This window comes from Thunnus albacares, chromosome 10 (assembly GCF_914725855.1).
Source record: "Thunnus albacares chromosome 10, fThuAlb1.1, whole genome shotgun sequence".
In the NCBI taxonomy this organism is placed as follows: Eukaryota; Metazoa; Chordata; class Actinopteri; order Scombriformes; family Scombridae; genus Thunnus; species Thunnus albacares.
Genome location: NC_058115.1, coordinates 26,503,582 through 26,515,841, shown reverse-complemented (window position 1 = coordinate 26,515,841; position 12,260 = coordinate 26,503,582). Strand labels below are relative to the sequence as shown.

The window sequence follows — 12,260 nt, the reverse complement described above, 5'->3', positions numbered from 1 at the left end:
ATTTTACATTCTCTTGTTTGTTTTAACATGACATCCCAAAAGTTTAGCTTGCAGTTAAGAAAATAATTAACATTTCTTCTAATCTACTTAAAAAAAGGCATTTATTGGTGGCATTTACAGGATTCCTCATTACATTTTTTTAATTAAATGCATTTTCTTTTCATTTTTTTTTCCTTCTGCATTGACTTTATCCTCTCAGCTTCATGTGTTTTAGTGTAAAGCTTTAAAATTTCTTCTCTGAAGTTAATTCATAGCATGAGCCATCACCATTATAACATGTTCAATGTAAAGCTCTAATTATTTTTAAGAAACCAATGATCTCAAAGACTGGCAGGCAGTTAAAATAATTAGGGTTGATTACACTTTCTTGGCAAGAACATTAAAGAGAGGGTAAAAAGGAAAATGTCTTGTGTTCATGTGCTATCAATTTTTATTCCAAAAACATTGGCTACTCTCTGACATTTGAGACAAGTGATTTTCTTAATGGCAGTATTCATCATAGTGAGCTTGTCTCTGGGGGGGGGAGCAGAGTAAGTCTTTTACATTTTCAAAATGCCATCAGAATTCAAACCTATGTATTTGTTCCAGTGTCTGGCCTTTGCTTTGGCCAAATACACTCCGTATACATTTATGAAGCACTAAAAGCTCAGCCTAACCACAGAGGTGCTAGTAAACATAACCCTGGCCTCCTTAGTACTCGCCTGCAGTCATATTTGTTGCTGTACATGCCAAGCACAAAATCATATCACCAGTTATTGCTGCAAGACAATGCAGAGTCTGCCTTCAATAGGTCCTCTATTAAGCTTCAAATCCACCTGCCCTCCACCGCATTAGTACACACATACACACACCAACCTATGCCCCTTTGGCATACCTCCTCTAGAGTGTTTTTTGCTGGTTGGTTCTAGTTTGTACAATGCCCTGCTGAGACTTAATCTAACTCACCATTCAATTAGTGGAAAAAAAATAATACCTGCAAGATGTTTGTCCCAGGTGCGATGCTTTAATGTTACTAAATGCAAAAGCAGCTACTGAATAATTATTTTAACTGCACATCATGTTAATATGCAGAAACCATTCTGTAGAGAGAACAATGCAAGAATTGATTAATCATTAATTATTAATTAATAAGTAATTTAAAATTCTAACCTCTTCTTGTTAAACTATTTTTGGACCTAAAGTCCTTTTTCATCATCTAGATTTTGAGCCGGAGAAAAGAAAAACCTTGCCATTGTTTTACCTCTATAGATCCTGGTCTTTTCTTTTTTTTTTCAGGAGGCATTGCACTTTTGACTTTCACTATTTAATGAAGCAGCTAAGAGAAATGACCCATCCAAAGGTTTCCATCAACTGAATATGCATGCAGAAGCTCCAACAAGGGGCCGTTCAGCCCCACTTATTCATAAATGAACTCAATATTTCATTCTAAATCGCTCTGTTCTACAGAGTGTTCGACACAGACAAGTACCGAAGCCTCGGCACATTCACAGAGAGCACGGCATTTGCAAACGTTAACCTCCATGATCCAAAAGAAGAGATGTCCACCTTTTTAAAGATGAAACCAGAGTGGTCAACTCAGCAGCTTTAAATGATCATTTGTGTGCCACTATAGATGTACAGAAAGAAGGAGGTTGTTTGCTGTAGTGATAGAGTTGCATTTCAACAAATACCAATAACATTAACTGAAGTATATTAGCAAGTTTCTCTGAAATGGAGATGACCCAGCCAGTGAAAGAGGTGTTTGTTAGGTGTGCCCATATGTCACCTTTTTAAAATGTTTAATATCAACATTTTTATTTCTCTTGGGCTATAATAATGTTTTTTTTAAGCCCAGCCCCTAATTTCAACATGTTGATCCTTAATATAACTGATTATATTCATCACTACAGATTATTTCTGACATAACATGAAGTTGTTGGAATTTTTGTAATAGTAAAAAAAGACATCTAGTAAGTAGTTTGCATTGATTTTACACTTAAGATAATCCCCAGCCACTGATTGAATCCCTTGAAAACAAAATTGATTGACTAAAGCATCCATTTTATTGGTTTTCTAGTTGTTAGAATGGCCAGCAGTCCTTGCATACCTCAGTAGATGAAAGTGTCCTGTTTACATAACTGGTGCTGTACATCTATTACAGATTCCTCTACGATGATTATATTCAGAACCTCAACCCTAATACATTTATTATTTATAGTTTATTTCCCTTACATAAAATGATGATTTCTCATGTGGTTATTTCATATGTGCTTTTATTGTAATTGTCTAAAAATATTATGCTTGTCAATAACTATTCATTTTACTTTTGATTTTCCATTTTTCTCCAGTTACATACTGATACACAAGTGTAAAAAAAAAAAAAAAAAAAGCATTGTCTTTCTCTTCAAAAAAATGATTTAATATCATTTCTTCCCTATATCTGACAGTGGCATACACAGACACACACCCATGCATACATGTACACACTCATGTAAACTACATATACTCACTTAATGTCTCATGTTACGTTAGCAGTGTGGATATCCACCAGCTGTATAACACTGGAACTTTATGTCTATGGGGAGGTGTAACTCTGCCATGAGTGACACAGTGATAAAAGTTTAAAAAAAAAAAAAAAAAAAATGTTAGCACTCAGCAGTTGCAGTGAGACATAACAGAGCATTAAACAGTTTACTGTTTAATACAATTCTTAGTTTAATGTTTAAATTATAAAAAGCGAAAACACTCAAACACTGTTGAAGATTGGGAGAATAAAAACATGTTATTCAATTGAAGCCCTATTCCCACAACAACAGTATTATAAAGAAACCTCATGTAGTTAATTAATTACATCTGCATAATGATGAAATGCATTTATATGGAGTAATGCAATTTGTTGAAATCACTGGTGCACCAGTTACAGCTTTCTCAATATTTTACAATTTGTCACCTTATCATGTAGTCAATGAAATGGGGAAAATACCCCTTAAATATTTCTGTGTAGAATGTAGTAATTGTACATCTTTCATGACAGAAGGGAGGTAGAAATGCACAAGGAGAGCAAAGAATGCAAATTACAGAAGGATGTGACCTCAGTCTTGACTAGAATATATAATTTTTGTCGGAAAATTTAAATTCAAGGCATACAAACTGTGGATTTGCATGGGTTAGAATGTGGGTCACTTGACGTCCCTGAGTATAAATGTGTTTAAATATGTGGACTTTGTTTAAGTGTCTTGGAAAATTGAAAATAAATAATAGTACTCACCATGCACGCTCACTCTTCTTGTCAAATTGCCATTTTACATACAGTATAAAAGATTGAATGCAATTTGTCATCCCATTACAATTTAAGATGCCTTAAATATAAGATTTAAAGCTTCAAAATACATGTGAATTCAGCTTAAGCTGTGCTGTACTGACAGTTCTGGTAATACTTGCTCAGACAATCAATTTTAAACAATTACAGAAAATGTCCTCATTTCAAAAATCAAAAAAATCCCTTTGTTAAGAAAGTAAACTGTGGAGTCTTTCAACAGGGGTCGCCGTTCTGCAATTACACTTTCTAGCTCTTTCTGATCCTGTATTTTTAATGCTTCAATATTAAATTATTATGATTCAGGTCCAAGTATTGTGGTGATATGAATATTTGTCTGTTTGGCTTTTGGGTTAACATATAGCTGCTGTGTAAAAGTGAACACATCCGTGGATACAGGTTTTTTTTTTTTTTTCCTATCCTAATGTTGACTGCGCCTGCTTCAGAATCAATATTATACCCCTCATAAAACATGAATGACTGCACGAAACAGAAACATAGCATGGCCCAGTTGAGTTGTATTCCTAATAGGGTGTGAAAAAGCTCGTACTGACTTGTTAGGCACTGCAGCTACAGCATTGCAGTACCTCGTGACAGCTCTCCTCGGCTGTATTAACCGTCACACATGGGATTTATCGTTCAGTGGGATGGTGTTGACGCCTGCTGACCCCTGCTTAGGAGAAAGGGACTTCCACTGTGATGCCTGTCATCCTTTGTTAAAGAAGCATCACTTGCTCTGGCCTGCACCTTCTTTCCAAACTCATTTGAAGAAAAAAGTGTGCGCCTTTCATGTTTTCACGGTGGGTGCAGCAGTCCTGTGTGTGTCTTTTGGTGCCACGTTCACATCCAGGACTGGTTACAAAGGGATGTATTAGAAAATGTTTTCAATTTGTCCAAGTCACAGGCCTACATTGCAGCTGTACACATTTTACAGTTGAGCATAGCTCACAGATTCATTGTGTGAACGGTGCCAGTAAAAGGTTAATTAAATCAGTGGAGGAGTCACAGCAAAGTGTGCTGTAGCACAGCAAGCACCAAAGGCTTTTTGGGTGGGAGTATGAAAGCGTATCAGACACCCTCTAACATGCTTCTCTGTGTGGATGTATTCATGTTCTCTCACTCTGCTCCTCTCCCCTCTCTTCTGTCTCACATACGAATGCGCACACACCCGCATATCTCACTTTTGTTTCTCACACTTTATCTCTCCAAGATTAGAAATTCAAGCAAAAGTGCAGACATTTACACACACACACGCACAAACAGACGCGCACGCAGGACGTCACGCTGACGAAGGTGACACACCATCTGTCAAACTCCTGTCTCAGATCTGCGCCTTGTATTGTGACAGTGGAATCAGCCTATTGATCGTAGCAGGCAGAAATCCTCCCTCACCACTTTTATAATTCAATATGGCACAAGCCGACCACAAAAAGAATAAATAACATCAGACAGTTTTTTTTCTGGTCAAAAGAGCTGGCCATCTGTGATGTTTTTTGAAGATCACTCAAAATCTGGCAGAGAAAACAGTTTCATCATTTGTTAATAGGAGCTTGGAAGGTGTCTGAGCTTTATCTCGTGCCTCGTCAAAAGAGGAGGTGCGCTTTGATTGCCATCATTTATTGTCATCACTTTCCTGCTTGCTGGCGCTGTCACCGGTTAAGTGCTCACATTGTTAGTGCTCGGGGTGACAGGGGATGTGGGATACGGCGGTGACGTGCCGAGATGTCATAGGAGGTGTTGTGCTCATCAGTCTTATGAAAAGATTCTAGTTTCTATTTCGGAGGAGTTTAGAAAGCCTGGAGGAGGTCATTGCCCTGTTTCTGTGCCGAGCAAAGGTCAGTGACATTTGAAGCCACGTGTAATCGAAAGGCAAACTGACCGGCGGTATGGGAATTTCGATTTACCCTTGTTACATCTCAACATCCTGATAGGTTGTATGTGTGAGATGCCTTTTTGCTTTTTGGTGTTGTTTGTCTATTTGTGAAACTATAGTTGTGAATACATTAACACAACAACAACACGCTATGGAAAACGTTCTACTCACACCACAGATACCCCCTACAGAGTGGATGATCTGATTAGACTTTGGAGTGTCTTGCAGTATAAATTAGCATACTAATAAGGCAAAACAGATTTTCTTGAAACTACCCCATTCCTTTAATGCCTTAAAGATCTGAGTTCATTCTGATATCATCCCTCTTTAAACGCAGATGTTGATATAGAAATGTTTGCTAATTATTGCATTAATTATCTTAGTTAACTGGCGTAACTGGTTTATATTAATGTGTGATGTGGGTCTGGCTTGACATAACGTTTTCAGTTTCTCTCTTGGTTTGGAGGGTTTAAATTAGCGCTGCAGCTAACAATTATTTCCATCACATATCAATTAATGTGTTTATTTTTTTCAATGAATCGATTAAATATCAGACATTTTTTGGAAAATGCCTATCATAACTTCTTGGGAGCCTGGGGTCTTGTTTTGTCTGACCAACAGTCCAAAATCAAAAGATATTCAATGGACAATGACATAAAACAGAGAAAAGCAGCAAATTTTCACATGTGAGGAGCTGGAACCAGCTATTTTTTGGCCTTTTTTCATCATAAACTTAAACGATTTAATCAATCATCAAAATAGTTCAGCTCTAGTTCAATATGTTTTGTAACTAGAGTTTCTAGTGTGTAAAGGAGCCAGAATATATGAAATATTTGGATTAATCTATCAAGGTTAGTGTTACATAGTCTACAGAGATGCAGCTGCATTGTAAAAAGCTATCAACTTTAACATCTACTCTTTGTTACCTAACAGTTGAGTATCAACATTTGCCTCTTCAACTTAAGATTCACCCAGTTTGGCCGAGCATCGCTGGCAACACTGTCTTAGCCTGCGCTTTTCTCGCCATAATCACTTGCTGGTGCCAAACTGCAGAACATGTTATTACGATTAGGAATTACTCCGCAGTTGTCAATTATGAGGCCCACTATTTACCGTCCTCAAGAGAAAATGGCTCATTTCATTTCATCACACAGCCTAATTGAGTGTTTGTATTACCATGCAATACGGAAATAGTCAGGAAGCCATTTTATACTCTATGAATATCAATGGAAGAAAAGGGGATTAGCATGTTGGTCCAGTTGTGTTGCTCGTAATTACATGTACGTATGACTGGTATCTTCTCAGCAATCAGGGACCATCAATGTTTTTCTAAACACAGAGATCTATGTTAAATACTCCTGAGATATAGGAAAAACCACTAGACATATAGAAAAGGACAAATATTACACTTCTTGTCAAGGCATTGGTCCCTGCTATTCCTTTCCACTGATCCACTAATCCACTAATCAAGAGACTGAAGCTCATTCTTGCAAGCAAGTTAAAACATTGAAAATGTAATGTGTGAAGTATAGAAATATCTGTACTTTGGAAAAGACAGATAAAAGTTGAGGATCATCAAGATACAGTATCTAGGTCTTTTTTTTTTGTTTCATATTGGCTAAAATAGATTTTCTTTCCTTTCCTGGAGCACCCCTGGGTGTTCAGATGTTGTCCCCAGACTAGTGCCAACCCATCAATCCATTTAGTTTCATGTCTTCTTTCTTTCACAATCTCCTTTCTCTCCCCTATCTTGGGACATAGGGATATTTGTTATATCTATTGTCATGGTGCTGTGACTTTGACCTTTGCGCTCCTCAGTATTGGATGTTGGCAATCAAAAAGTTAGAAGTCAAGGTGATTCTTTTGTTGTTGTCTCATCTGAATGTAGAAAAAGTCCCTGCTTTACTTGTTGTCATACCCGTAAGATCATCTTGAGCAAGACACTGAGTCGAAAACTTCTTGACTGCAGAAAGTTGCTAAACCTAAACAAGAAACCATTTAACGTACTTGATAATGGAAGATATTTTTAGGCTATAGGCTGCAGAGAGAAACCACACTCATCTAAACTCTACTCTTTTAAATAGTCCAATTAAGTGACCAAGTGTAATGATGAAAATATGTGCAAAAATGTATTGTCTTAATTGTGCTGGGCTGCTCTAATTTCCGTTATGACACACGCAATTAAAAGCACATTTTAACTGCAAATGATAGCACTGGATCTTTTCATTGGCAGTGGAAATGTGTTGGAGTCTTTAACACACACGAATAAATGTTTCATTAAAAGGGCTTGAATCCAGTCAGGATTTCAGGGAGTTTTCGTCATGTGAACGTTTCATCTAGCTAACAATAACACATATCAAAGGGGTTCGATTCCTTTTTACTGTATCACATAATATCTTTAATATTTGCCTGAATTAATAAGGTGAAAGATGTTGATGGAGAGTTGTACACAGAATACAGTCAGCAGATTGCTGTTTCCTGAAAACAGAAGAATTTTTAAATATAAAATACCAAGGGTGTTATTTACACTGGGTATGGCATGCCCCCCTTCACTGCAAAATACTACTTTTATCCTCTTCACCCTCATAGTTTTCAAGTTGACCTTCTTACTAAAAGCTCTTTGAACAGTGTCCTCTTACTGTATAACCACCATATTCCAGATGAAAGAAGAGAGGAACTGGTAGAAAAGTTGAAATGGTCTGAGAGGCCTGAAATTACTACCATGTGCTCAGTAAGTTTAATGAGCAACAGCAAGTGTTTTGCAGACTTTTATGCCTTTTGGTTTTGTCTATTTTGCTATATACAGGTGGTAGCGCTTTGTGTGTGTGTGTGTGTGTGTGTGTGTGTGTGTGTGTGTGTGGTAATATAGGTTTTGGGTTTTTTTTCAAAGCAAGGTTACGCCCTTAAAATATAATATAAAAACTTAATTTGTTAAAGGTCATTCCCTAATAGCTGTGAAAAAGAAAGAAAAAAGAGAAAGACAATAGTCTAGCAGTGTACAATATAACAAAAATATGTATGTTTATGTATGCAATTTATTTTGTTATACTTATTTTTTCACTATTTACTGATTTTTCACTATTTATGCATTCTTTTTAGACCCTATAATATTTATTCTAATTTAACCCCCTCTAGTTAAAAGTATCTATGAAAGCATTAATTAAAAAAGTGTAATAAAAAACATAAAATTGACCATTTATAATCTAAAATGTACAATCTTTTAGCCACTTGAGTTACTGTACAGCATTTTTCCCAGTGAGGTGATATTTTTGATCAGATTTTATATGGCTTTAAATCCAATCCACAGAGCAGTGTGTACCTCTGGTGTGCAGATAAAACAATTAAAAATGAAATAAAAATGGCCATAAAATCTGGTCTAGACGCCTTATTGCCGACATGGGACATTTGTGGCTGAAGCGTATTAAGATGAGTTTGATTATAACAATATTTTGTAATTTACTCTTACAGTTTTATTTAAGTGGTGTAGTTGATTCTCAGCGCACATAGAGACGGACACAGACCCACAGAAAATGCAGTAAGTAGGCTACTGATGAGATGTCCTGGTGGCTCGCCAGGGAGACAAGGGCGGGGAGGTGGGGTCAGCTAAAAACTCGTAGGATCACTTCACGCTCATAGCTTTCTCCACACGTCATTCCTGTTTCTGTCTCTCTTTAGTATGGGCACTGAACTATGAGAGGAACAGCCTAAAATAATCTCACACGTTGATATTTACATGAAATCTTGGCAGTTCTTCTCTCTGAAGTAACTGCATCAAATCACCTTGTAAGCTGTTCAGGTGATGGGATTTTAAATATATAAGCCAGATGTCACTCCCTTAAAATTGCTAAGTGTGTTATACATGTTTAAAATGGTTCACATGACAGAATAAAATAGATCAGTTTCCCCCCAGTAGGGTTTTTTTTTTTTTTTTTTTTCTAGGACAATTTTGCTTTTCATGGGAGAAAAAGGCTCCCTGCTAAAGGACACTCTTGTGGCTGTGTAGGAGGACTTGAAGGACTGATTGGAAATAAGATGATGGCACAATGAAATCCTGAGGAACACACACACTCCGACACCTACACACTCTTCCTTTCCTTAAGAGAGAAAGGTCAGTATCCAGAGGAGGAAATTGTGAGCCATTGTTATGATTGATCACATGGCAAGGTCCAGAGAGGATGCAGTGTCACTTTCATTGTCAAACTCATTATACCGCCGAAGAAGATTCCCCTCCCCTGCTCTCATGTCCTTTCTCCCCAGCAGTCATGTGAAGAAACCCTTCCACTGCATGTGGAGATGAGCTGCGAGTAGGGCACCTCGAAGTGGAAAGCCAAATGAAATATGCTGAACACACACAATGTTTCAGCTGCTACAGTATATGCTATAGTTGGAAAATACATAATTCTGCAACAAGAAAAGAGCAGCTGAAAATACAGAAAAAAGCATTTTAAATGAGAGGCGCAGCAGTTCTCACTTGAAATATTAGCAATATTAACAGTCGACTGATACATTCGACAATGAGGAGGTCTGCCAAAACAATTAAAATATAACAAAATTGAAGTCTTGTAGCCAAAGGCAGCTTGCAAGAGGTTTGGAAGGATATTCTGGTCCTGATTAAAAATGAATGGTATCAGAATACATAAAGCTTTCTGGCCAAGTGCCCAGAGCAAAGCATCCTGAAACTGTGGTCACTTCAGAGGCAAGGGGAAGGCATTAGGTATCCAGGCAAGGAAGGGATACTCAAGTAACAGACGTTCTCAGTCCAATTCATCTAATCACCAATGCAAACCTAAGCACTTTGCAGATATAGATTTGAGGCCAACGATTGAAACTATATACCATGTAAACTGATTCATGCTCAAAGAAAGAAAACATATTCTATTGTAAATGGGTCTCTTCTTCTTATCTTGCCTCAACCTATCCGAGCCGGGGCCTTTTATCTCGGTTTGAACAACACCAACAAACAGAACATGAAACAGAATCCTTAATTTAGTCGACAAAATCTTATTTTCCCTCAAAATGCAGTTCTCTATATTACAATCCTTGCCTCAGAATAGCCATGATTGCGGTTTTCATAATAAAATTACTGATGAATCAGTATGGAGTTGACATATTTTTTTACTCCGCTCATCTTACTCTACATCAGTCATTTGTGATTTGAGAATACATGATTGAATTAGGGTTGATATAACAGCTCAATTGTAATGTAAATATTTAAAAAAGAAAAAAAAAAGATAATCTTCGCTATTCAGTACATAATCCAGGGCGGTAAAAGGCAATGAGCTGTTGAATCTCAACTTCCAGACACCACCTTGTTTTGGATTGTTTTGCCTCTGTGATATTGATCCTGCCTAAAGGCTTCCAGGAGAGGTGAGGGCCGTCTCTGCCAAGAGTAGAGGTCACTCAGATAAATTGGCCAGGTTGGCTTTTACCAGCTTCAGGGTCAAAGCCCATTCATCTTATTAGGCGGATGTATCCTTTTAGAGGCCTCAGCAGTAGGATTAGACAATAGAGCAGCACCAGGGCATTAGATGACAGACCATTTGGCAAATAGGTTAGAGCAGTTTCCACCTATTGTCTTTTTCAACATTACCCGAAGGAGCTGTCTGCGGAGTTTTGCATGGCAGCTCTAAAGGTTGGACGGCCAAGAGAGATTCACTGCGAATGGAAAAAGACTGTGTGATTGTCTGAAAGATTTCCTTTACAAAGCAAATGTAGCAAAACGATAGTGAAACATATGTCAATGTTTTTCAACTGAAGCTACAGGAAAATATACAGTAAATCTACACTGTTAGGCAAAATGTTATTTTTTGGTGTTGGGTATTCAGTTTATTCAATAGGCGCTAATCAATCAAACCTTATTGGTGATATCTAGTTGCAGCCCTAAATGTTTGTTAATATAATTATCTATTAACTGTTTGGTGTGTAAATTGACAAATTAAATGTCTGTTTTGTCTGACCAACTATCCAAAACCCAAATGTGGTCAGTTTACTATTATAGAAGATTAAAAACGGCTAATATTTACATTTGAGAAGCTACAACCAGTGAATATTTGGCATTTTTGTTTTAATAAAGACTGAATTAAATGCTTAATAGATTATCTAAATAGCTGCGGATAAATGTTCCTTTTAGCTCTACAAAGTATTGAGTCTCCACCCACAGAAAGCTGGACTCACCAAAGTTTGGTCTGATGCCTCACTCATCTCTTTGGTATCATTTGGTATGAAGTGATCAGACAGGCCAGCTGGGCAAACATTAGCTTGCTGCCTACAGTCTGCGTATGCCGTGTTACATGATTTGAGGATGTTGAATCTCAACTGCTGCCTTTTGAAGCTGCCAGTGTGAAAAGTTGCCCAATGCATATTTAAGACAAGTTAAATAGCCACTTGTTTCCAATCTAAACTTCCTCCAAGGAAAAAAGAAAAAAAAGATCACAAAGGAAAATAGCAAAGCACCTTAAAATGTGGGTGATTTCTCCCATTGGTTTAAAGAAATGTTCATTTTACTCAAGAAGATTACTTAATCAAATAAAAACACACCACATCGATGTCTTTTTTCTGTTTGATTTAAAATACAGTACAAATAATGACTGAATGCATTATGACTGGTTGCCAAAATAGACATATTGACACTGTATTGAGTTGTTTACTCACTGATTTCCCCTCAATAATAGCTAGCAGCAACTCTCAGTCTTTCAATCATTACTGCAGTGCAGCCTTTACCTCTGGTATATTTAATGCATCGTTGAAGAAACCCAAACGTGGTGTCAAAATGACACACACAATACTCCAGTAATTGGATGCCCACCCTCCTCCTTCCTCCCCCACTGCTCCTCACTATTGTTCAGAGAAAAATGTGTTGGCTCTAATTTAAACTCCGCCTCTGACGCTCTCCAGTGCACTTACCAAAAACACTGAATTACATTGACATTTTTCACTATAATGGTGTTATTGTGACTTTTCCTATTAGCCTTTTGCTAAAGATGTAGCAGTAAGGGGTAACTGCAAATGAATTATAAGATGGCGGTGATTGAAGTAATGTTTGGCATGGGGTTGGCAAAACTATTCTTTTACTAGTGTTCCAGGACGAGAAAA

The 12,260-nt window shown here is 37.3% G+C and overlaps 1 protein-coding gene across 4 annotated transcripts in view; it reads left to right on the top strand.

The window, feature by feature from the left end:
* si:dkey-237h12.3 (teneurin-3) overlaps positions 1–12,260 on the top strand; it is a 143,112-nt gene that overhangs the window by 16,427 nt on the left and 114,425 nt on the right. The window lies entirely within an intron of this gene.